The sequence below is a fragment of the Natator depressus genome, chromosome 1 (assembly GCF_965152275.1).
Source record: "Natator depressus isolate rNatDep1 chromosome 1, rNatDep2.hap1, whole genome shotgun sequence".
NCBI classification, from domain to species: Eukaryota; Metazoa; Chordata; order Testudines; family Cheloniidae; genus Natator; species Natator depressus.
Window position 1 is genome coordinate 298,731,789 of NC_134234.1, and position 25,738 is coordinate 298,757,526.

The 25,738-nt window shown below is 43.2% G+C and overlaps 1 protein-coding gene across 1 annotated transcript in view; it reads right to left on the reverse strand.

Annotated features, from left to right (window-relative positions):
* The window catches only part of SAMTOR (S-adenosylmethionine sensor upstream of mTORC1), a 124,593-nt gene extending 99,967 nt beyond the window's left edge, over positions 1–24,626 (reverse strand). Inside the window, exon 1 of the mRNA XM_074942267.1 lies at positions 24,544–24,626. The gene's annotated coding sequence lies outside the window, so the exon portion shown is untranslated. The remainder of the gene's footprint in view (positions 1–24,543) is intronic.
* Positions 24,627–25,738: the final 1,112 nt, after the last annotated feature.

The following is a 25,738-nucleotide window of genomic DNA, read 5'->3' on the forward strand; positions in this document are numbered from 1 at the left end:
ATCTATTTTCCTCCCTAATCCGGTCTTCAAAAAAAAAAAAAAAAAAAGAAAGAAAAAAAAAAAAAAGAGGCCTCTCTTATGTTTAATAACTCATGCCAAGCCAGGCCTACAATATCTCCCAGGTGGGTACCTAACCACCAGACTAGAGAGTCACTCTTAATTGTTCTCTGGCACAGTAACTATTTAAGTATTTATAAAAAGTGGAACCACTTCAACAGGAGAGAGTGAGGGATCAGACTATTCTGTAGCTCAGTAGTTAGGGTGCTCTCCTGAGAGGTGGGAGCCTTCTATTCAAATCCTTTCTCCCCATCAGGCAGAGGGGAAATTGAACTTTGGTCTTGCCCATTATGCGTGCGTGCTTTAACCACTGGTTTGAAAGGGAGGTGCCTTCTCTGGCAATTTTTGCAAGAATTGCTTTGGTGTCTAAGCTGTTCAGCTCCAGGAGAGGGTTTCTTAGCTGTGGATCGCAAGCAGCGATAGGCACCTCCCTGCAGCCCAAACTTAGGCACTGAATTCTATGAGAGGGACTGGGTTTAGCATACACCACACTCTTGGGCATCTCCCACTGGCTAGCTTAGACAGCTCCCCACTAGTGTGCTGGCTTTTGTGGGTTCACATTCTAAGGCACCTACCTCTCCTCATTCATTGTATAGGGAGCCTAAGTGCCTAATTCAGGCTTTGTGGATCCCATTGTTGTTCCAGTGACTTTCTAGGTGCCTATATCCCTTTGTGAATCCAGCTGGAGTTAGTGGAGAAGATGGAGGGGAAAGAGGTACATTGTCTTAATTTAAAAATCCTGGGAAAGGGCTAATTCAGGTCAGTTCTTTTTATTTAAGGCCCAGTTTAAAAATTCAGTAATACAGACAAGGATCTGCAGGTGATGGACAGCAAATTAGACAAGAGCTCACTATGTGCTTGCAAAAAGTAAGGGTTTAACTGGGACCTCGAAATAAGCTATTATATATATGGACAAGAAAGGTAATTCTGCTTAATACAACTTTGTTTAAATTACACTTGCAAATACTGTATACAGATTTGGGCTCCCATTATGAGGATACTGATAAACTGGATGGAATTCAAAGGAAGGTGACAATGATGATAAACTATTAGAGGATATGATTAGGGAAGGGAGAATAAAGGAATTTAAAATGCATAGTGCAGAGAAAAGATTACAAAGATGAGGCTGTAATTGTCTATGTAATTCTTCTCCCTCACACGTTACTTCAGGTATTGAAGATGGTTACTGGTAATAAACTTAGGGGAAGTGCCCTGAAATCAACGTACTTTTCCTAATACCCAACTTTAAATATGTTTTGTTTGTTTGTTTGCTCCATTTCAGAAAAGGCTGGACTTGCAATGACAGGCCAATGAGACCTCATCTTCACTAAGAGAAAAGATTTGTGGTTGTCAGATGCAAGAGCAGGTTGAGATACACCTAGGCTTCCCTATAGTCTTTACCTTCATCTGCTAACTCATGTTAAAACTACCAACTGCCTTGTCTAGGATTTTACCTCATGTTAGTTACCAGCTAACACAAATTATGAACACACTTTTCTTTTCAAGTGAAGATGCACTCTGAGGTATTGTCTATACTAGAAGTTTTTCAGTCACATTAATAGATTCCCAATTAACTCAAGTAAGGTAACATGTTTGGGAATCCAGGACACAAACATTTGTGGTTTACCTAAACATTTGTATCCAGGAACAAAGGTTTGTATTATCCAGACTAGCACATACAAACATATTAACTAATTTGAGTTAACTGGCAATTAACTTGAGTTAAAAATTCTGTGTCGCCATACACTGAGGTAGCAACAATAGAAGGCTTTCAAAAGCAGCTAGATAAGCTGCTCCCCTAGTTTTGGATGATACATATGGAAGTTGGCTAAATGGGCTCTCAGAGAGTGGGCAGTCTTTAGGTTCCATCAGCCCCTGTGTAGTGAGGCAGTTGCCCCACACCAGGAAGAGGAAGGGTTAAAGCAGACCAGAGGGAGCCTGTGCAGAACCCTCCAATCAGAGGAGGGCTCACTAAGTGAGCCAATCGGGAGGTGGCTTGTTGCAGCAGCCAATCAAAGCCAGCAGGGGCCATATATAAAGGGCTGCTCAACAAAGCAGAGGATAGTCTCTCTGTGGTCTGTGAGGGAGAAGGACTGGCTGCCTAAGAGCATCATGGTTAGAGCAGCAGGAGCTTCTGGCTGGCTGACTGCTGTCAGACTGAGGCTCTGGAGGAAAAGCAGAAGCAGATAAGGTGCTAGGGCTGCCTGCGCTTGCCCTAAGGGAAGTGGCCGATGCAGACTGCAGTTTGCACCTGGAGCAAGGGACTAGTGCCTGCAGCAGGCCACTGAGGTGAGTGGCTGGATTATAGACTGCTAGTCCCCCCCCCCCCCCAAAAGTGGGGGAGACAGCATAGCAAGACACAGCTAGAGGGCTGAACCCAGAAGAGGACAAAGGGGGGTGGGGGTGCGATGTGGGTCCCACTTTGCTCTCTCCACAACTCTGGGAGTAATGGTGAGTGAGACACCCCTGGAGGAGGGCAGCCTGCAGAAGGACTTGAGCTAATTCCAGAACAGCCAGCAGGAGGTGCTATGGTGGTGAGGTTTGAACTCTGTCACACCCCACTACAAACAACTTTCAGCCCTTCAGGCAACTCTGGGGAACCCCAGACCCTCCACCTGCCTGTGTCCCTGCCCCCTGGGACATGCTGCCCAGGGCAGGTGGAGGATCCAGGGCTCCACCGAGTAGTCCAGGCTCCCTGGGCAGCAGCTCTTATCACCACTCAGCTTCTGGTCAGGCCAGGAGGAAGGGCCATGAGGGAAGAGGAGGTGCAGGGGGTGGGGTTCTCTGGCAGGGGGTGGGTCCCTGTGGCAGGATGTGGGGTGAGCCAAATGTTCTTTGGGCCCAGGGCCCCAATAAATCTTAATTGGCCTCTGATTGGGAGTGCTTGTGTGGATGCACAGTGAAGTGCACAATGAGTAGGTATCCCAATGTGCAACCTGCCACTGTCCAGTACACTCTTTAGGAAGTTTTGGCAATGATGGTGGGGCAGAAACCAGTCACATAGGGGTGACTGGGAGGAAGGGGTTAATATCCTAGCATGCAACTGTCTCCATTCCATAAGGTCCTCTATATCCCATAATTTTTGCTCCTTTTTAAAAAAAAATCCCATGAATCCATACATTCCTCTTCACTATCCCCCATCTCTGACAGACACATGGAGCCTGCACAGGTCTGCACTATTGTCATAAGCATTGCAAGCATAGGACTCTCAATCCTGCATTATTTGCAAAGCTGCAAGAAGAGCCGCAGGGAACGTGACAATTTGCTAGAGGATAGATTGCTGTGGGACACAGAGAATCAACTCAAGATTGCTGGTGGCATTTACAAAGCAGCTTCAAATGGTGGAGCACTGCTTCTGTGCCCAAAAAATGGGCACTGACTGGTGGGATCTCATTATAATGCAGGTTTGGGATAACAAGCGGTGGCTGCAGAACTTCTGGATGTACAAGGCCACATTCCTGGATCCGTGTGCTGAGCTTATCCCAGCCCTCCTGCACAGGAACGTCAGAATGAGAGCTGCGCTGGCAGCGGAGAAGCAATTGGTGACAACACTGTGGAAACTTGCAATGCCGGATTGCTACTGGTCAGTGGGAAATCATTTTGGAGTTGGAAAATCCACTGTGGGGCCTGTTGTCCTGCAAGTATGCAGGACTGTTAATTGTTTCCTGCTACACAGGACTGTGACTCTCAGCTATGTACAGGACATAGTGGATGGATTTTTAGCTGTGGGGTTCCCAAACTGCAGTGGAGCAACAGAAGGCACGAGTGTCCCTATTTTGGCACCAGACCACCTTTGCCACAGAGTCCATCAAATGAAAGGGCTGTTGTTTTTTTATGGTTATGCAGGCATTGGTGGATTGCCAGGAATGATTCACCAACATCAGTGTTGGTTGGTCATGGAAGGTGCATGACTCTTTCATCTTTAAGAAAACAGGACTATGCAGAAAGCTACAAGCAGGGATTCAGTTTCCTGACTGGCAGATTGCCATTGGCAATGTTGAAAGGCCAGTAAGTGATCCTGGGGGACCCAACCTTACCCCTTGCTCTCCTAGCTCATGAAGCTGTACACCAGCCACCTCAATAGCGCCAAGGAAAGATTCAACTAGTGGCTCAGCAGGTGCAAAATGACAGTTGAATGTACTTTTGGTAGATGTTCTTTAATCACAAAATTTGATCTCAGTGGGGGGGGGGGGCGGAAACATCCCAATGGTTATAGCTGCCTGTTGTGCTCTGCATAATATTTGTCAAGGAATGGGGGGGCTGGGGGAGAGGAGTTGCTGTGGAGATGGAGCAGCTGTCTGCTGAGTTTGAACAGCTGGAAACTAGGGCTATTAGAAGAGCTCAGTGTGGAGCTATTGGTCTCGGGGAGGTTTTGAAAGACCACTTTAACAGTGAGCCATAGTAATGCAGTGTGGAGACCTGTGCTATACCTAACCATGCTGTTTTGGGGCTTGTTAGGAATTGTATGGTGCTTGGTATGCATCTGTGAAGATAACACTGTCAGTGCACCTATTAATGTTGTGGTGCTTGCTGTACATTTGTTTGTTACACTGTCACTGATCCTTTGAGTTGTCCCACTGTATAATAAGTAATTGGTTGCTTTCAAAACTGCTGTGTACTCTGCAGCATATGTTGTGAACAAATAAAGATTGAATTATTTTCCAAATAACACAATTTTGAGTAACAAACACACTGCAAAGAAACCCTTATGCAACTTAAAAGCAAAAAACATTAACTTAAGAAATTAATGGAATGCAACTTAACAAGGGGAAAGAACATTCATGTCAATTTTAGCTACAAATACAACTATCTGGGCTTTCACAAGTCAATACATGTGAATCTGTGGTGGTCCTTAATGCCCCCCTGGGGTGTAGTGATATGGATAGGGATGCAGCCCTTGATGCCACATAGAATGTTTGGGGGCGGGTTAGGGAGGTGCTATAATAGAGTTCTCCATGGACTACTGTGGCACTCTGTACCTCCAAAGCAGCACCCTGGAACTCCCACATTAACCCTGTCATATAATTATGATACATAGCCTACTTTGTATGAAATAGAAGATATATGAAAGGTCATGATCTGCTGAAACCCATTGTTCTATCCAAGTAGGTTTATCGTTAGTGTGTATGAGGTTATGAGAGTTTGCCGTCTGGTTGTTACAATGTATTTCAGTAAGTCTGAGAGTCATCCACTGCCAGTTCTCCAGTGACCCCAAAGGAGGGGATCCACTTCCAGGAGGTTGTTAAATGACCATTAATCAGCAGGGTGGCTGTAAACAAGGGATTTACAATGCTGTAAGAGCTGTGCAAGCATCACATAATGGGGGATTGCTCAACTCTGACTCCGCAAAGCCCACCAGGACATGTCTGGCCTAGTGTTTTCCTGGACTGAGGATATAAAATAAGGAACAGTGGCATCATGCTTTTACCTTTCTTTTCCACCACCTAAACTGGAAGTAACAAGAATGCTGGGAAGACAAAGACTTGAACTGAGGAGACTGGTTCCAGGCTTAAAGGGGAAGCCTATGTATTAAGAACTAACCTACCTGCAACATCCAGTGGGGTGAGAAACTGCTTGATCCAAATACTGCCACGTCTAATAAGGTTTAAGATGTAGACTACATACTTAACTTTTATTTTCTTGGTAACTTTCTCTGACCTTTTGTGCCTACCACTTATCTCTTAAAATCTATCTTTCTGTAATTAATCTGTTTTATTTTTTACCTAAAAGTGTGCATTTTGGTTGAAGTGGTTCGGAAATCTCAGCTCTGCTTACAAAGGCTAGTGTGTGTGTGTCCTCTCCACATCGAGAGAGGGTAGACTGGGTAATGAACTTACACTGGTCAGGCTTCTGACCAGGGCAAAATTGTACAGTTCTGGGGTGCAAGACTCGGGGCTTGGGACATTTGTTGGTGCCTTTCTCTGTGATTTGTGAGTAGCTCAGAGAGCATTCACACTACTTAGTACAACAGCATGTGGAGCCCCACACCCAGCTAAGTGATAACCACCTAGAGGGGTTTGCTACTTGTCACTAGCAAAGCACTGTGAGAGACAGTTAAGGGGGCAAAGCAGTACTCAGTTACAGGCTGTATCCTGGGGATCCCATCACAACTACAAAGGGAGGCGAGTCCAGGATTTTTTAACCTGTAGTTCCACAGGAGTCTGCAGTATCATTGTTTGTTTGCTCCTGGAGAAGCCCCATTATGTCCTGGTGCATCTACCTCTCCTTTTCCTATGCCTTTCTTGTGTTTGCTCTGTTCTTTGCCATACAGTCTTCAGTATTCACCCTTGAGGCCCTCTGCTCCTGGTCTGATGCAGCACTGGCTTGCATGATCTTGCTGAGCATGTCATCCCCAGTCCTCCTTTCTCCTCAGTATCTGGCTCAGGCCTTCCGTGGGTGTGGAGGGGCAGCAAAGGCAGCAGCTGCAGAATAAATGCACAGAGGTACCACTGTCAGTATAGCCACAACAGAAAATTCAGTACTCCCTTCCCTTGCTCCCCTAAAGTTTAAACAAGATATGATTCCTGACACTTCTGCTCTGGAGTGCTTGTGCACAGCACCAGCCAGAGTGAGCACAGTCTGCTGGGGTGAGGGAAATGAGGAGAGAATTTCTCAGGTGCATGACCCTATGAATACAGGGCAATGACACTGAATACTGGCACCATTTTCCACAGGCTGTAGTGATTTTAGCTGATCTGTCCTCCCTGAGGGTGGCAAAGCACAGAGAACACAGCTGCTGCTGCCATCCTGAAGCTGCTCAGGCCTGTATTGTGCTAGCCTGCATATCGCAATGGTGCCTGCTGAAGTTATCGCTGACTGGTGCGGGAGGAAGAAATAAGGCTGCTATCTCTTGATCCCTTTGAGAGAGGATTGCAAAGTAACTCCATCAAAGCGTCATTGAGATCTCTCAGGAAGATCCCCGTGTACATAAACAAATTGCACCCCACTGCCTAACAGTACAGGGGGATGAAAAGCAGACAATTGCTATCTCTCTCTTTGTACTGCTAACTCTTCTGGTACGAGTAAATTAATGAAAAGTCAATAGCTGTTAAGTGGAGGGTGCCAACTGTACCTCACTGTAATGGGAAATACATTTGCACAGTTACCTGAGGTTCTTTCCCCTGCATCAGACTTGCCTGTGATTGACTGCTGGGACTGACTGGACTGCGGTGGAGTCTCAAACAGGTCCTGGCTTAGCTGGATCCCCACCCTCTGGGTCTCATGTCCCCCCTCCTCGGGCTCTTTCTTCTCCTCGGCCACAGGGGACTGTGACTCACACTCCTTGGAGGCATTTAGAGTGATCTGTTGTATGGTGATGGGTCCTCTGCCAACTAGGCACGCAGCGCTTTGTAAAAGCAGCCAGCCTAAGGGTTGGTACTGGATCGACTGTTTGCTTCCCTGGCCCTCTGGTAGCCTGCTTCAGTTCCTTTGCTTTTACGTGGCAATGCTGCTGGTCCCTGTAGTACCCCTGCTCCTGCATCCTCTGTGCAAACTGCTTATAGATGTCCACTTTTCTAAGGCTTGCAGAGCCTCTTGTTCCCCATAGGCCCAGGAGATCTAATCTTTTGTCTACTCTTAGCCGGAGCGTGTGGCTGGCATGGTCAGCTGGGCAAAAGTTACACACAAGGGAGAACTGCTAGGTGTACTTGCCAAGCTGGACAATCAAGAAAAGGCATTTCAAAAATTTGCAGGGCTTTAAAAGGGAGTGGAATGGTCTTCTGGTCTGCATGACACCTGGCCAGTAGAATGCACAATTGTGAGGAGAGCAGTTAGTCTCAGGCATTGTGGGACAGCAGCTGGAGGAGCATTAGGATTGACATACGTAACATGGTGTCTACACCTGCACTGCATAGACCTCAGTACATCAACCGTGGCTCAATGCTGCTCAGGGAGGTGGTCGCTATGTCGCTGTAATAGGGTGCTTACGTCAGTGGGAGACAAATTTTAATATAGACACATGCACAACTAGATTGACGCAAGGTGTCTTATGCCAGCCTAACTTTGGAGCGTAGACAAGACCTTAGAAAAGCAGCAGTCCTCAGCAAATTTCACATTGGAATGAAATTTCAGGAGGCAACTTCTAACAATTCAGTTTACTGGATTTTTGCTAGCGTAATAGAGGCTAGCAAGAGGAAAACATAGCTCAGTAGTGGGAAGAATATAAAACTTTTTTTTAATTGGCAAAAAGAGAAACAATATTAAATGTGTCAGATGCATGCTGCCTCTTGATCCTTCTGCTATCTTATACCATCCCCGCCACACATACGTAGGGAGAGTACCCAGGAGCAAAACTGTAAAATGTCAAGTCCCAGTTATGTGATATTTGTCCAGCGGTGGCAAAGACAAAGGGAGAGCTCCTGCTGGAATCCTCAGGAATACAAGTTACTAGGAGCACATTGAACCTGTCCTTCCTTCATTACACCTGCTCCTCACAGACTAAATATCATGTCAAATTCAAGATCTCAGTTCTCATCTTCAAGGCTCTTAAAGATCTTGGCCTAGGAGACTACAAAAATCACTACATTTATCTGAGGTGAAGATGTCAGCTCTGGCACAACAAATCTGGCTATCATCAAAAGAGTAAAGACTGTGCAGGAGAAAAAGCTTTCTTGGAGGCTGGTCTCAGTCCATGCTATTTGTCTCCCAAAGGAATGACAAGCTACCTCTAATCTCACTACTTTCTGTTCCAAGAGCAAAAAGCACTTTGGTCTTGCCTTCTCTGACAAGGAATAAATACACAACTCCTCCCCACACCCCTTATTGTTTGAGGCATAGCTAGAAAGCATTCATACTGCGGTGATAGGCATGGTATAAGAATCTGAATACAGCAGAATAGCTATGGCTGCTGGTGGAGCACTTTATTCCCCTCAAGGGCTGGCCCAAGCCCCAGGGAAGTTTATTTCCTTCAGATTCTGTAGTTGGGAGAGAGGGTTTTCAGGGGGCCATGTGTGCCTGGGAGGCCTATTATGTTCAGTATCAGGGCCCACACCATTCTGTTTCTTTGATTTAATGCCCTCACGTGTATACTTCCTGAGGACCAGCTTAATAACGACATATTAATATTGTTTAGCCTGAGGAGTTAGTTAATATTCAGGGCCTTGTCAGGTTATTCCTAGTAGGAGGAGAAATTGATTAGGAGCCAGGTATTTCTTTGGTGCAATCCTGTTCATTTACAAAAAATGTACACAAAGTCCTGGTCCCAGAACTCAGTAGGAACAAACAACCGCAGGCAGTTTCCTTAACCAGAAAGCCAAACCTTCCCTTCCAGTGAGTCCTTTGCCACCAGGAGCTCTGTCTCTGCTCCCTGTCAGAGCCATATTCTACACTGCTTCTCTCTATCTGCTCACTCTCTCCTGGCTTTCTGTTTCCTTTCTGCTTCAGACACACAGCTGCAACCAATTAATTCCCGAGCCCTGCATTTGCAATCGGTATCCAAGGCAGGGCCGTCCCTAACCACTTTGGTGCCCTACGCAGCCCCAGGCCACCAGCATGGCTGAGAGCCAGGGGAGTGGAGCAGGCTGGGTCCGGGTTACTCTACTTACCGCTGCTGGTGAGTGCAGGGAGCCTGATCGGGGAAGGGCTGGCTGGAGTGGAGGCGGGGCTCGGGCAGGGGCCATGGGGAAGAGGCGGAACAGGGGCTGGAGCAGCATGCAGCTGTACAGGTGCCCTACACAGCTGCATACTTTCCATATGGGTAGGGACAGCCCTGCTCCAAGGAAATCCCTCAGACCACAAGACCTTAGCTTTTGCTAAGCCCATGCTGCCCAAGCTTTGGGTGGTGGCTTCTGATGGTTCAGCTATCACCATGCAAAGGAACATTTAACTGCACCTTCATTTATGAATGAAGAGTGCTCAATTCACCCATCAGTTTTAACCAGGCCTGTGACTGATGGCAGCTGTTAATACCTTCCAGCATAACCATATAATAAAGATAGAAACGGAATTTATGGGATTATAGTTACCATTGTCACTTTCCTTTAGCCACTAACTTTTAAAAGCCTGTTTATTTATTATTTTGCTATAGACTCAGGATTTGAGAGGGTTTCCCCATAAAAATATTTATTGGTGCATTGGATAATGTTCTTAATCCATCATATCAACCAGACCAATTTATATATGGATGCTCACATTTTCCAGGTATACTCTTACTTACCTTTTATCAGTATTTATTTTATAGGGTCATCCTTTTTTACCAATTGTTCAGACTTATTTTCAGACAGTGTTCATTATCTGTCAGTTTTGAATCATCATTAATTTCCTCCCCCTCCCTAAATATACTTTTTCCCCAATGTACTTGATAAAGCCCTTGATAATCAGCTTAACGTATTTGGCTATTAACTAATTTTTTTTATGTACTTACATTTTCCGAAGTCCCCAAAATTTGCTTCTTGGAATGTAACACCTTTCTTACTGTGTTAAATTTCCCTGATGCCAATCCGTTCTTCACAAAGATGCCTTTTTGTTTCGTTGAAGTCATTGTTTTCTGGCTCGTAAGATTGTATCCTATGTAATTTAGGCCTTGTTTATATTTAGGTCTAGCCCCAGTTCAGCTGTTGGTGGCCAGCAATTGGAGTTGCAGCACCCATTGCAAACACCAAGTTACACTGGTGAGTAACCTCAAATGGTGTAAATCATGACTTTTTTTTTTCTACACTTGGGTGTCTGCCCTGATATAGCTACACTCACTGCTGGCCATCAATGTCCACATCTTAAGCATAGATGTTAAACCTGTCTTTTTGAAGCTTTCCATTGTTTATCTCTTTGCAAACAGCATATCCACACCTTCTTTGTTCTGGAGAAGTTATCCTGTCTAAATTAGATTATATCCTCTAAGAAGGCAGGGACCAAGTCACTTCACATGTTAAGCACTGTGCACATTTGGAGTACTCTATAATCAATTAATAAGCTATAAAAACCCTGTGCACTATATCAATAGCTGCAATGTATATTTCATGTATTTGTGTATATTGTGTGCAATCAGCAGATGCTAGCAGGGTCCTCTGGAGCCTGCAACCTAAACTGAAAATCTTTTTGACTTATGTGCAATGTACTGTATAGATCAGTAATTTTCTAAGACAACGTTGTCACTAGGGGAAGAAACGAATTGCTACATAGAGTAGAAAGTAGGACACGATATCTACGGCATGTCACAATTATTAGTCCACATTCAGTAAGTGGGTAACAAGAGGAGCTATGGAAAATGTTAACCTCATCATTAATATTGGGAGGACACCTCCAATTTCTATATTAACCTCATAGCGACTATTTGAAAATGATAAATTTCTTCCTTATCGAGCATTAGCATCAAATATTAACCTGGTATATCTGAGAGTTCAGCACAATTAAGCTATTAAAGCAATTGCTAATAGAGGTATCTTACCAAGTAAGCTGAATTTAAAGGACTGCTCAGAATAAAGAGTAAAAATAGAGATTCTCATGGCGCAGGTCAGGTAGTAAGCAAAGAAGAGAATAATTATGGGCTGAATTTGTACTAAGCCGAAACTAACTAGTGTTTAGGGGGCTAGTGTTTCAGGTCAGATCACAGTCCTATATGAGTTTTAAGGGGTGTCTTCGTTGGATGCATTTAGCATGGGCTGACCTATATTAGGTTAGTTAAAATAGCAAACTTTAAAAGTATTTTTAGGAATGGGCATGAGGAGTTATTAGACAGAGCTGACCTTGGTGATTCAGAGTAGACCTCTATAAAACAATTTCTGTCTGTCTTTCCCAAATTTCATTTTCTCATTTGAACACCATGTTCTTATTTTTATGCTCTCTCTTTGAAAAACACCACCTCCCCTTACATCTGTTCCCTTTCTTAATCATCTTTCACCTTCTCCCTTCAAGGTCAGGTCTGGATATTTTCTTTTCTAATTATAATACTTAGCCCTTATATATGCTCTACAAATGTGAAACTAAGTTCTGCCCTGATTTACACCTTTTGCAGACCTGTTGAAGTGTTTCGAGTTGCTGGGAGTGTATGTCACGGCAGATTTTGATCCATCATCTACCATATTTAGTCGTGTGATGTTGCACCCCATAATGCTTTATAGAAATATGCTTATTAATGTAAATGACATAACTGGAATATGTTTTATGCTAGATATGCCATGTAACATATCTGTGCAAAAGTTATGTTCTTCTGCACGTATTCATCCTATTTGTATGAATGTATCATTTTTGTATCTGAAACTAGAAATATGAAATATAACTCTGAGGTCCTATTGTAATTATGGACCATTAATGGTGGTGCTTGATGGCTCCCATTAACCAGGACAATTGACTGTAGATGGCTCTGTTTACATGTAAGTCTTCCTGTATACCTGGGTAATGAAGTCTTACAGTGACATATGATCATGTCACCTGAACTGGAATCCATCTTTAACCTGGTGCTTTTCCACTTAGAAGGAGGGGTGGGAACCCAGAGAGGTACAAAGGATTCCTGTCTTGTGCAAAAGATATATAAGGGGGTGGAACAGAACAAAGGAGGCTGCAGTCATGAAAAATCCCCCAGCTACCACCTGAGCTGGAACAAGGACTGTCCCGGGGAAAGGATTGGGCCCAGACTAGGAAGGCGTCCAGTCTGTGATTGAAGCTTATTGAAACATCTCTGAGGGTGAGATTTCTCTCTATTCAGTTTTCTTACTGTATTAGGCTTAGACTTGTGTGTTTTATTTCACCTTGCTCAGTAATTCACTTTGTTCTGTCTGTTATTACTTGGAACCACTTAAATCCTACTTTTTGTATTTAATAAAATCACTTTTTACTTATTAATCAACCCAAAGTATGTATTAATACCTGGGGGGCGGGGGGAGAAACAGCTGTGCATATCTCTCTCAGTGTTATAGAGGGCGAACAATTTATGAGTTTACCCTGTTTAAGCCTTATACGGGGTAAAACGGATTTATTTGGGGTTTGGACCCCATTGGGAGTTGGGTATCTGAGTGCTGGAGACAGGAGCACTTCTTAAACTGTTTTCAGTTAAGCCTGCAGCTTGTGGGGGACATGATTCAGAGTTGGATCTGTGTTTGCAGCAGGCAAGAGTGTCTGGCTCAAACCAGGCAGGGACTGAAGTCCCAAGCTGGCAGGGAAAACAGGCTCAGAGGTAGTCGAGGCACATCAGGTGGCAGTCCCAAAGGGGGTTTCTGTGACCCAACCCGTCACAAGTCACAACATCACAATTAAACTGATAGCTGCTAACCATGTTTTATGAGGAAATTTGAGGTGGTGATTTCAGTATTTTGGTCATGGTCAATGTCAGAGTTGGGATTAGAATACAGGAATCCCTTATTCCTAAAGACAGGCTTATACTACCAGGCCGTGCTACCGCTTATACTATTGAGAGCTCTTTCTGGGTCAGAAGCCAATGCAGAGGAGCCAATGGCTTAGTTGCAAGAGCCAATGGCTTAGTTGCAAGAAGCTCATTGGCCGCTGGGTTAGGGAGCTCATGGTGGGACTCGGGAAGCAGCATCTCTCATTGGTGCTAACTGTTTTAGAAGCCCTCTCCAAAAATGGAGAGAACTGCAGCCATAAATTTCACTACCAACCCTGGGCAACTGTATGAAGGAAAACTAAAGCGGCACACCTTGTACCCAAGGGATCAGTTTACATCTGCAAGGAATGAAACACTGTGATAATGTCTATGAACATACTGAAGACAAATCTCTCTTTCTTTTAAAAACATTTTGAGGATCTCAAAAGCAGGGGAGATTGTGGTTAGATTCCAAAGGCCTGCTCTGAAAAGAAACTGCCCATGGGATGTTGCCCGGGGAAGACTTCCAGCACGGGACATCAAGCCAAAAACACCCGAGTCACTGGTTAGAGGGCCTGTGCCTGCTTGTCATCTCATTTATGCTGGTGTAAATCAGTAGCAACTCCACTGAAGTCCACAGAGTGACATGAGTGTAAAACTGATGCAAGAGAATAAGGCTCAGTGCTTTAAGGGATGCTGAGGGAAGCCATCTCTGAGGAGGCTGAGATAGGGAGAGACTGGGATTATTTGAGGGCAAGGCAAATTGATAAAGTTTAAGAAACAAGGCTGCTTGTGTATATTTCTTTGTTGAAAGGTTTCTCTTGCATCATATTAGAAAACTCTTCCTGACCTTTATCAGAGCACTGGAAATCAGCAGCTAGGTTAGATAAATATGCAATATTAGTGTCTGAGTTGTAGTGAGATGGCCAGTTTGGCAATGGCAACATATCAGTGTACTCATTGTGATGAATTCAGGGATCTGAACAGCTTTGTGGCAGGGCTATCTATGACTAGTAAGGTTTAGATTAAGTTCACTGTTTTGTGATTTACCAAATATATTTTGCTGTGTGAAATCTCATGGTGAGTTTCAGTGTCTTTGTGACCTTCCAGTATATATGTCATGTGGTCAACTTCAGCTTTATTTGGGGGGCTGTTTGGGAAGGGCGGTGATCAGAAATGCAACTACAAATATAGTCAATTGCCTTACCATACAATAATTAATTCAAAATGGAAGCTCTGAGCCTGTCTCCTGGGGAGGAACCTTGATGAAACATGCAGGCAAATATGAACTTACCAGTATCCTGTAGTTTAATATATTGTGTGTCAAGGTCACAGAGTGATATTACTGTGGATATATAAGAACTGTTACTTAGTGACTTCTTACTTGGCATACAGTTCTCCAGCAAAAAGCTGTGTGAACAACTGCTGCTGTTCTTAGACTGTAAAGGTTCATTCCTTGGGCCTAACTTTGGTACTAAAGGAGCAGCTGAGTATTCCTATTTACATAGGGAAATCCTTGGGTAGTACAGAGCTGGTGTATTTTTATTTATTTGTATTGCACTAGCCATACCAGATCTCTGCTCTGCTTAGTGCTATACAAACTCATAACGAAAATACATTCCTGCTCCAACGGGTTTATAGTCTATGTATGAGACAGGATTAAATAGGTGGATATAAGACAAAGACTGTGGGAGCTCAAGTTACCAATGAGAAAATGCTAGTTAGCATGATGGGAAGTGGTCTCAGCATACCATACTAAACATTGTCAAGCTTTTTGGAGGCCTCACAGCGGAAGAGTTTTGGGAGGTATTTGAAGGAGGACAATGATGTGGCTTTGCAGATGTTTATGTGGAGCTCCTCCTATGCATGAAGGGTATCAAGAGAGAAAGGGCAGCATAGGAATGACTGCAATGTCACAGTGAGGGTGTTTGTTTGAAAATGTGACAAATGGGTAATTAAATCTGGAATCAGTGGCAAAGCCCGTGTGGGGGTCAATGTCTCCATAGCACAGAAGAGATGGTAGACAGCTGGTTTGATATCACCAGGTTCTGCTCTGCCTCACTATAAGAGGAGAAGCAAACTGCTACTCCTTGGTTCGCACAGTGGTCCCTAAAGTTGTTCTAAATTATGCTGGAGATAATTCTGGCCCCTAGATGGCCCAGGAGAGTGGACAGGTGTCTTAGACCCATATTTCTTTACTGTTCCCCTCTCTGGTCTGAATATGAACTTGGCACAGCAGAGGATTGAGTCCTCGCACTTTCATGCTCTGCTGCTTCACTATTACCTGACTTGGCTCTCTTCAGTCTATGCAACCACAGATGTAAGATAATCCTGGCTTCTATATGGGACCTGGTGAGAAATGTATTTTATCACCCTATTTGTAGTTCTAACTCCAACTAAAATAACTAGGCTTGAGTCTTCACTGCTGTGCACCATGCATAAATCTTTACACTCATGCAAAGTAGAATAAAACGTTGCCAGATCCCTGCATCCCTTTATGGTGAGGGGAAATCTCAGGTTTAGAAGCAGCCTGTTTCCTGCATGAAGAGGATACCTGCCAACTGTGAATGTCAGCCCCTCCACAGTTGCTGGGGAGTCCTGATTCAGCTCTGAACCTGAGGAGCATTCGTGGAATTGGGAGTGCACCATATTTTGGTCAGATAGTTAGGGAAATTGTTTGAAGACCTCCGATTCCCTGAACTTTGCCCTCAAGCCATGGGGTAAGGGCTTTAGTTACCTACTGTCTATTAAACCTGTGGAGGAACTTACCATCTTATCCCACGTCAGTCTTTTGAGCTGTACTGCCAGCCTATTGCTGCTACAGAAGATATCATTGTCATAGGTCATCAAGAGCCCCTGCGAAGTAAGCATACCAACAGAACTGTAAATTTTACTCCTGCTCTATCAGATCATATGTGGAGAAATTCATGGGTCCCGCCAGCATGGGGCGGGCACTGATGACCCTGAGAGTATTGATTTACTCTGATGTCATATTTACTTCCTGTTTAATACAGTTCCTGTGTTGATTATATTGTGTGTGTTTATGTTATGTGATTTCTTCAGAGTCTCCAACTATCTGGGGTTACCCTGTGGTTAGAAGAAAAGGAGTCCTTGTGGCACCTTAGAGACTAACCAATTTAATTGAGCATGAGCTTTCGTGAGCTACAGCTCACTTCATCGGATGCATACTGTGGAAACCTGTGGTTAGAATTTTCCTTCCAAGCTGCCCTGGTGACCTTGCCAGGAAGGAGCAAATGCGGGGAGGCACCACCAAGTAAATTTATCTGTGAGGAGAATAGGAAAGTTATGTCATGCTGAGCTGGAAGCGGGATCCAGATGAACCCAGGCCTGCCCATTGAAACTTGTAAAGAGATTAGCGCTAAAGGAGGCAACTGGGTGTATAGGGGTGCTACAAAAGGGATATTAAACCACTAAGGGACATTGGGCCTCTGAAAAGAAGGGACGCTGAGTGAGTTTTTAGGGTGAGCCCAGGGAGTGTTAGGTGGTACTGACAGAGAGACACATGGAGAGCATGCTGCTTCTTGTCAGTCTACTTACATCCAGCTCTGGCTTGGGGGATCTGAACTGAATGGAACTTACTACAGTTTGCAAGGAAAGATTAAGGTTTAAGTAAGGAGAAATATGCATATAGGCCTTTTGTGTTGTATCCCTTGTATCTGCATGGTATGTACCATTGGGTGAATAAATAATGCTTTGTTTTGAAGATGTTTTTGAATCACCATAATCAGTTGCTAGTCACAGGCTCTCAGAGAAAAAGGGCTTACACAGTTGGGTCAGTCAGCTTAGCATGGTTGGGAATCAGGGGGACTGCAGCTCACAGTTCCAGTCTGAATGGAAGGACTATGTAGTTCAGTGCTTAATTCTTGCCAAGGCTGAGCCCCAGCGCCTATTGGCTTGGTAGTTCATAGCCCCAGCACCTCTGGGCTTGCTGCATCAGTTATGATTTTTAAAATTTTCTTGAGCCTGGGCACCTCTTTCATTACAAATTAAGCACTGGTGTAGCTCTCAGCAGAGAGGGATGACCATAGTGAAACATTGTCCCCAGAAGGGTACGCTTGAGAGGGACTGAAAAGTGTCTGCAGTGCAGCTTGCACTATAACTAGGACAGTCCTTGAAAGTAATTAGTCATGGTATGTGAAATAGTGCAGCTGTTGAGAGGGAACCTGTTAAACGTCTGGAGGAGTCAGCCAGTCCTTCGCCTTGTCTGTACTAGAAATGACAGGTTTCAGAGTAGCAGCCATGTTAGTCTGTATCTGCAAAAAGAAAAGGAGTACTCGTGGCACCTTAGAGACCTTAGTACCATCGTGGCATCTTAGAGACTAACAAATTTATTTGAGCATAAATAAATTTGTTAGTCTCTAAGGTGCCACGAGTACTCCTTTTTCTTTTTGTACTAGAAATGTGCACCTGTTTTAATCAAATAAATTTAAAAGTCAATCTAGTTATATGTGCAGACTCTTAATATAGAACCAATCAGTTTTGCTTGTATCTGTAAGTTACTGACTTAAACAATCAATATAAGCAAGCATTAAACTGGTTCAAGGGTATCTACAGTAGGAGTTTGGACCAGATGAATTAATTTTATTTTTAAATCTATTTAGTTAAATAGGTGCTCTTTTCTTGTATAGACAAGAGACAAGGCATTGTGTGATGGTAGCCTGCCCAGGGGAAGAAGATGATAGATTTATGACTTCAATCAAGTGGGCCCAATCCTGCACTCATCAAACTCATCTAACCTCTCTGGAAGTTTTGCCTGCATAAAAAGTGCTGGGTTAGGATGAACATATCTTACTGATCTAACTGAGACTAATTGAATTGTTATAATCCTCTGGGGGAGGCAGAAAGGGGTTGTTACTAATTAAGGCCTTGATGCTATTAATTTAAGAGATCACTTTGAAGGATACATGATGTGTAGTTGCCAGAAGACTCTACCTGCGTGCATAATTGACAGGCAAACAAGTGAGGTGCTCTCCTGTCTCAAATTTCAGACCCTTCCTTCATCAAAGGAAATTCTGTTTTTTACATTAGAAAGGTCAGATACTTGCTTCACTACTCCAGCCCTCTAGCAAAGTGAGAGATGGCAAATGAGAGTCTTGTAACCTGGACTGTGGTTCTCCCTTCCTCCCCCATGAGGGGGACAGCCTCTCTTGTGGGGAGGAGAAGCTGTAGTTCAGGTTTCAGCTTGGTATGACATCAGTATTTAGGTTCTCCAGAGATCTTGCCAGTATTTTCCACCAAAATAGGGATGGCAGCAAGATGGTCACTATCAAAAAGGAGAAATAAGGGATCAAAACACTGTTTTTGCAGCTTCTCTTTAATAAATAGAGATGTGGCTGAGCTGCAAAATCAGGATCTGAAGCCAGGATGACATCTTTTCTCTACATTCCAGTAATTCAGGAATGCTAGAATTTGATCTTTTGGTTCAAGCCTTTGCCTAATTTTGAAATACACAAAGAACCTTACTGCTCTTTTGCTAAGAATTTGGCCACACTTTCATTGTCTGTTGTTAGCCTTGAAATCTAAACCTCTGCCCTATTACAGACTGCTAGATGGTGGTAATCTTTAAGCAAGATCATATTAACCTCCTTCCTTTGTTTTTTCTTTTAACTTCTTTTTATGCGAAGATAAAGCAACCACTGTGTTTAGTACGATCACTAAAGCTTGCAAGACTTTATCTCTAAATTGTGTGAAATGTGGCCAATTGACAGGTAGGAAAATAACTGAATGTTCATACCACAGTGTATGTGTGGTGTGATTCTTTCATTAGCTACATAAACAACCTCTGTATGATCTCAATCTTCACTTAGACTAATTTTTTTGTGGTTTTATAATTTGTGAAGCCTACAGATCAATACTAAGACCTTTGTTCCATCTGAAAAGTCAGGTTTGTTTCGATATGTATTAATCCAGCCATGACTTACTGATGAGCAAAATGTCCATATATAATAGAAGCTACCTCACTGTATTTCTGTTAATAAATTCCACATATTGCAGGTTCTAGTTCCCTGATCCAGAATCTATTTGTAGGTCCATAATGGCGTGTCCTTCTAAATATTCCACGTCTCTTCAGGGGCCAGATCATGCCAACAAGACACAGGATGATCCTTCTTCCTTTATCCCTTTGGATCAGCAACGGGGTGGGGAGAAGTACTTTTACTCCTTCCTCTTTTGTCTACGTGCAGAAGGAGTTGCTGTAAACTAAAAGTGATTTCATAGAATATGTTGCTATTGGGGAGTTACTATTACTGCAGAGCTACCTTCATTGCCCTTGAGGTCCTAATAACATAACTGTGCTCAGCTTTAGATAATTTTTTCGTGGATTGCAAATGTAGACACTAGGAGCATGCTTCTCCGTTAAGCTTGCTCTGTATTTGGTCATTTATTCTTGTGCAAGAAGGAGGTTATAAAAGGTGTGTGGGAGGGGTATAAAAACACTATCACCATTGGCAGCAAGAATTCTGATTTGGTACTGCCTTACGGCCGGCCTGCACTCAGTTTACACAGGTGCACTTTGGAGTCCACTTTCTGCAAAGCTAGCAAATGGGTTTACTTGCAGGAATGTTTACCAAAATGGAGAATTAACTGAATATTGCAAAATATTAGTTGAAAGTAAATGCTGATTTTTTTTTTCATCTGCACAGGGGTAAATTTATTGTCAGATTTACATTAATGCAATCAAGGCGGAAAAACACCATGTGACATATCTTCAATCAAAACAGCTAATTTTTTTTTAACATCAGCTACTGGCAATAAACTACTCACTAATGAAGTTCAGGGTGTGAATTATTATCTGAAATTAATCCCTGAATAATTTGAGTAACACATTAAAGAAAATAGCTGTTCTCAGACAATTTGCAAACAGAAACAGATTAAATTAATTGCATAAAATTATTCTTTATGAAGAAGCAAATGGTTCTGGTAATTTCTTTGCATGGTGGGAAAATGAGCCCTATTGGAAATGAAATGGACAAGTGTAGTGCCTCTGTTCTTTCTGCTTCTTCTAGCTAACATTAAAAGTGGATATTAAGAAAAAATTTTAATCCAGAATCCTCTACTAAAATGTAGAGTGCTATAATATAATTTCCTTTTCCTTTAAGGAATTGAGAGCTAAAACAGAGACGAATGAGATGAAAAAAAAAATCTTGTTCTTTTGTGTAGGCCTAGTCTGATTTGTACTAATGTGTAAAGACATATGCCTCTTACTCATTTGTAATCTTTCTATCAATTCATTCATTTTATGGGCACTTTCAGTATCATCCTTAATAATCTTCTTTATTGCCCTATATTCTTGGAATCTATTTTCATAACTTCAGAGGAAAAAGACTGAGCGTATTCTTTTGTCTGTTACTTGGTCAGCATTTCTTTTCAACCATGCAAGCACATACAAAGCCCTGGTCTACACTAGGACTTAGGTCGAATTTAGCAGCGTTAAATCGATGTAAACCTGCACCCATCCACACGATGAAGCCCTTTATTTCAACTTAAAGGGCTCTTAAAATCGATTTCCTTACTCCACCCCTGACAAGTGGATTAGCACTTAAATCGGCCTTGCTGGGTCGAATTTGGGGTACTGTGGACACAATTAGACGGTATTGGCCTCCAGGAGCTATCCCAGAGTGCTCCATTGTGACTGCTCTGGACAGCACTCTCAACTCAGATGCACGATTGTTTGCCGTTGCTCTGATGCAGGGAGGGGCGACTGACGACACGGCTTACAGGGTTGGCTTACAGGGAGTTAAAATCAACAAAGGGGGTTCAAGGAGTATTTCAGGCAGGACTTCACGGAGGGTTCCAATAAGAAATGGTGCACCTAAGTTATTGTTCTTATTGGAACAAGGAGGTTAGTCTGGCCTTTGAGTGATACGTGGCTAGATTTACGTCGCTGCACCTTCTCTGTGAGTGACTGCAGTGTGATCTAGAGGAATAAGTCCCTTAGAGGAGGGGCTGGGGGGTTGCAAATGAGTACAAAACAAATCTGGTCTATTTCTTGTTTTGATACACTCCATCTATCTTTTACATCTTTGAGGCGACCAGGAGCACCTCGGACATGACGATGATGGCTACCCGTCCTATTGCACCGTCTGCTGCCACAAGGCAATGGGTTGTTGCTGCTGTGTAGCAATGCACTACCGCGTCTGCCAGCACCCAGGAGACATACAGTGACAGTGAGCTGAGTAGGCTCCATGCTTGCCGTGGTATGGCGTCTGTACAGGTAACTCAGGAAAAAAGGCGCGAAACGATTGTCTGCCCTTGCTTTCACGGAGGGAGGGAGGGAACGGGGGCCTGATGATATGTACCCAGAACCACCCGCGACAATGTTTTAGCCCCATCAGGCATTGGGATCTCAACCCAGAATTCCAATGGGCAGCAGAGACTGCGGGAACTGTGGGATAACTACCCACAGTGCAACACTCCAGAAGTCGACGCTTGCCTCGGTACTGTGGAAGCACTCCGCCGAGTTAATGCACTTAATGCACTTAGAGCATTTTCTGTGGGGACACACACAATTGAATATATAAAACCGATTTCTAAAAAAACGACTTCTATAAATTCGACCTAATTTCATAGTGTAGACATACCCAAAGAAAAGTAGATAAACTATAAGATAAAAAACTGAATGCAATGACATTGGGCTTCATTTGGATATATAACACATTTTTCCAAGTTGTCTTAAGGCCAGATTGTTTAAAGGTACTCAGATGCCTAAAGATGCAGATGAAAGTCTGGTGGGATTTTAAAAAGCAGTGGATGCCATTGACTTCAGTGGCAGTCAGGGGTCCAGGTATGTTTTGAAAATTACACTAAGTGCCTCTCTGCAACTTCAGGCACATTGATACCTAATATGTCCCTAAATTCTCTTTATATAGTAAATAATGTAATATTTCAGTAGTAATAATAAAACTATATAATATTGCTATGGTTTTCATATCTTCTTATAGAAGAAAACTGATACAAATAGGTCTTTCATCTCATAAATTGGATGTTGAATTTCAGCTGGGGAGAACATATTCATTTTCATAAAGCACTCAGTCTGCTTTAGGTGTGGAATTCATCTCCTTCCAAAGGGTGTACTTAGGCTTGGTCTACACTACAGACTTATGTTGTTTTAACTATGTTGCTCAGGGGTGTGGATTTTCCTGAGTGATGCAGTTCTACTGATCTAACTGCTGGCGTAGACAGCACTATGTCAACTGGAGGGCTTCTCCTGTCAACTTAGCTACCACCTCTCGAGGAGATGGAGTACTGACATTGGCAGGAGAAGCTCTCCCGTGGGTGTAAGTAGTATCTTCATTAATTGCAGTTGCGCTGTTGGAGCACTGTATGTGTAGTCAAGCCCTTAATTTCTTCTTCCAAAGTGATTCAATATGGATAACCAGTCTTTTATGTATATAAGACTTATTGTGGTATCATCTAATTAGTCTTTTTAGCATATGATTAAAGAGATTTGTTGAAGCTGCTGGCCCAAAATATAACCACTCATATCTGTTTTCATTTTCATGTCATTTGTTGGTGGTAGTTTCAGAACTAATATTTCTGAAAACAAGCAAAGAAAAAAATCCCTAGGCTTCAGAAGCAATCTTAAAATAACAAAGCAGTATAAAATAAAGGAGAAAAATTCATTCCATGAGAGAATACATTTCAACTGCAGGCTTCTCGGGTTTTCTAAGTCACTTTAAGAGTGCCAACTTTTCTACCTTTAGTACAAACAAGCTACTTTTCATACATAAATGTACTCAGACGGTTCTTGATATATGCAGTCTTTCAAAAATGAGAGTGAATGTGAATCATAGCTCAAAATTGATGGTAGCTCTATATTTGTTCCTTATGTGGTCATGTGCTGAAAAACAGAAAACTATTTTTAGTGTTAAAAGAAAAGGAGTACTTGTGGCACCTTAGAGACTAACAAATTTATTTGAGCATAAGCTTTCATGAGCTACAGCTCCCTTCATCAGATACATTCAGTGGAAAATACAGTGGGGAGATTTTTATACATAAAGAACATGAAACAATGGGTGTTACCATACACACTGTAACAAGAGTGATCACTTAAGATGAGCTATTACCAGCAGGAGACGGGGGGGGGGGGGGGGAGGGAATGGATGGGTGGTGTGAGAACCTTTTGTAGTGATAATCAAGGTGGGCCATTTCCAGCAGTTGACAAGAATGTCTCAGGAACAGCGGGGGTGGGGAGGATAAACATGGGGAAATAGTTTTACTTTGTGTAATGACCCATTTCCCCATGCAGCTGCCTCTTTAGATAGTAGATCCCCAGAAATTTAAATGTGTAATACACAGAAACTCAAGATCTTGCTGATGTTTTGCGACACTTCCTATCCTTAACCCATAACTGTGTTTCAGCAATTCTATTCCTTTGGAGATCATCACCTCAGCATGCGGTTTCCACTTTCTGCAATGTCTCCTTATCAGCCTGAGCTGAGACTGTTGTGTCTTTCAGTACAATAGGATCTGCATTTGGAATCACTCCCTGCTCTTTGTGAGCTGTCATTACATGGTAATCATCAGATACCTGCTTCCCTGTACCCCTTGTCTTGCTTACAGGTGGCTTTCATTGTTATGTCAGCTATTAAACTGTCAGGATAAACTAGTGCCTTTGCTTGCAGTGTAAAACTGTCTTTTTTCAGAGTAACAGCCGTGTTAGTCTGTATTCGTAAAAAGAAAAAAGAAAAGGAGTACTTGTGGCACCTTAGAGACTAACCAGTTTATTTGAGCATGAGCTTTCGTGAGCTACAGCTCACTTCATCGGATGCATAGCATATCGTGGAAACTGCAGAAGACATTATATACACACAGAGACCACGAAACAAAACTTCCTCCCACCCCACTCTCCTGCTGGTAACAGCTTATCTAAAGTGATCATCAAGGAGGGCCATTTCCAGCACAAATCCAGGTTTTCTCACCCTTCCCCCCCCCCCCCCACAGACACACATACAAACTCACTCTCCTGCTGGTAATAGCCCATCCCTCTTTGAAACCTCTCTTTATAATGCGCATGATAATCAAGGTGGGTCATTTCCAGCACTAATCCAGGTTTTCTCACCCCCCCCCCACACACCCCCCTCCAAAAACCACACACACAAACTCACTCTCCTGCTGGCAATAGCTCATCTTACAATGTGCACAGCAATAATCCAAGTTTAACCAGAACGTCTTGGGGGGGGTTTGTAGGAAAAAAACAAGGGGAGATAGGCTACTTTGCATAATGACTTAGCCACTCCCAGTCTCTATTCAAGCCCAAATTAATAGTATCCAATTTGCAAATGAATTCCAATTCAGCAGTTTCTCGCTGGAGTCTGGATTTGAAGTTTTTTTGCTTTAAGATAGCGACCCTCATGTCTGTGATTGCGTGACCAGAGAGATTGAAGTGTTCTCCGACTGGTTTATGAATGTTATAATTCTTAACATCTGATTTGTGTCCATTTATTCTTTTACGTCTTTGGTTTTGTATTACATAGTTCATGCCATGTATCTTTTGATTCCCATTGCAGTATCTTTTACTATAAATGAATAGGAGGTTGCATTATTCCACAACACTGACAGCCCATTCCCCTTCAATTGTGGATTTCTGTTGTTTTGGACAGTAATACATCTTTGATAAAGGTTCACCATCATAACCAGAATGATTTAAAAACATTATGCACATAGCTCACACAGAGCTCCCAGGAAAGGGAGAGAAACAGAAAACTCTATAAAGTATCACAGACCTCCAGGACCAGCCTTACAGATGGGTAACATGGGCAATCGCCCAGGGCACTGTTAGGGGGCGTTGTGGTTAAGAAGCAAGGAGTAGGGTGGGTCTGGGGTGTGAGGCTGCGGAAGGGAGCTTGAGGCAATGCAGTTGGGGAGGCAGTGGGGCCTGTGAGTGATGTGGGATGGGTGGAGATGTTGAAACCAATCTAGGGGAATGTCCCAATACCTGCATCTATCATCGGGGTTTGTTGTTAGCCCCTTTAAAAAAAAAATCAACTAGGATGTGTGGGTGTAAACAACCAAGGTATTTATTAAACTATCAACAATTCTAAACAAGATAAACAAGAATAAGAACACAGATAAGGTAAGGACCCCCACAACAACTGATATAAGGTAAATAAAGGACAGGCAGTGTGCTGACTGTGATTAAGGGATGGTTCCCTCCCCTAGGACAGGACCCGGTAAGAGAATGGAGGATCAACGGACCACTACCATATCTTGCAGCTCTGAGGACCCTCATGATGACAGGACAGCTCCGGACTCTGTCCAGGTAGGAGGAACCCACAGGTAAGGAGGGACCTCGGGATCAGGCGATGACAGCTCTTCCCCAGCATTGACTCTGCTTGTACTCCCCCTGTGACGTCGTGGGGGTGTGTTTGTCCTCAGTAGAAGAGTGGCAGCTGGTGATAACCTCTGCAT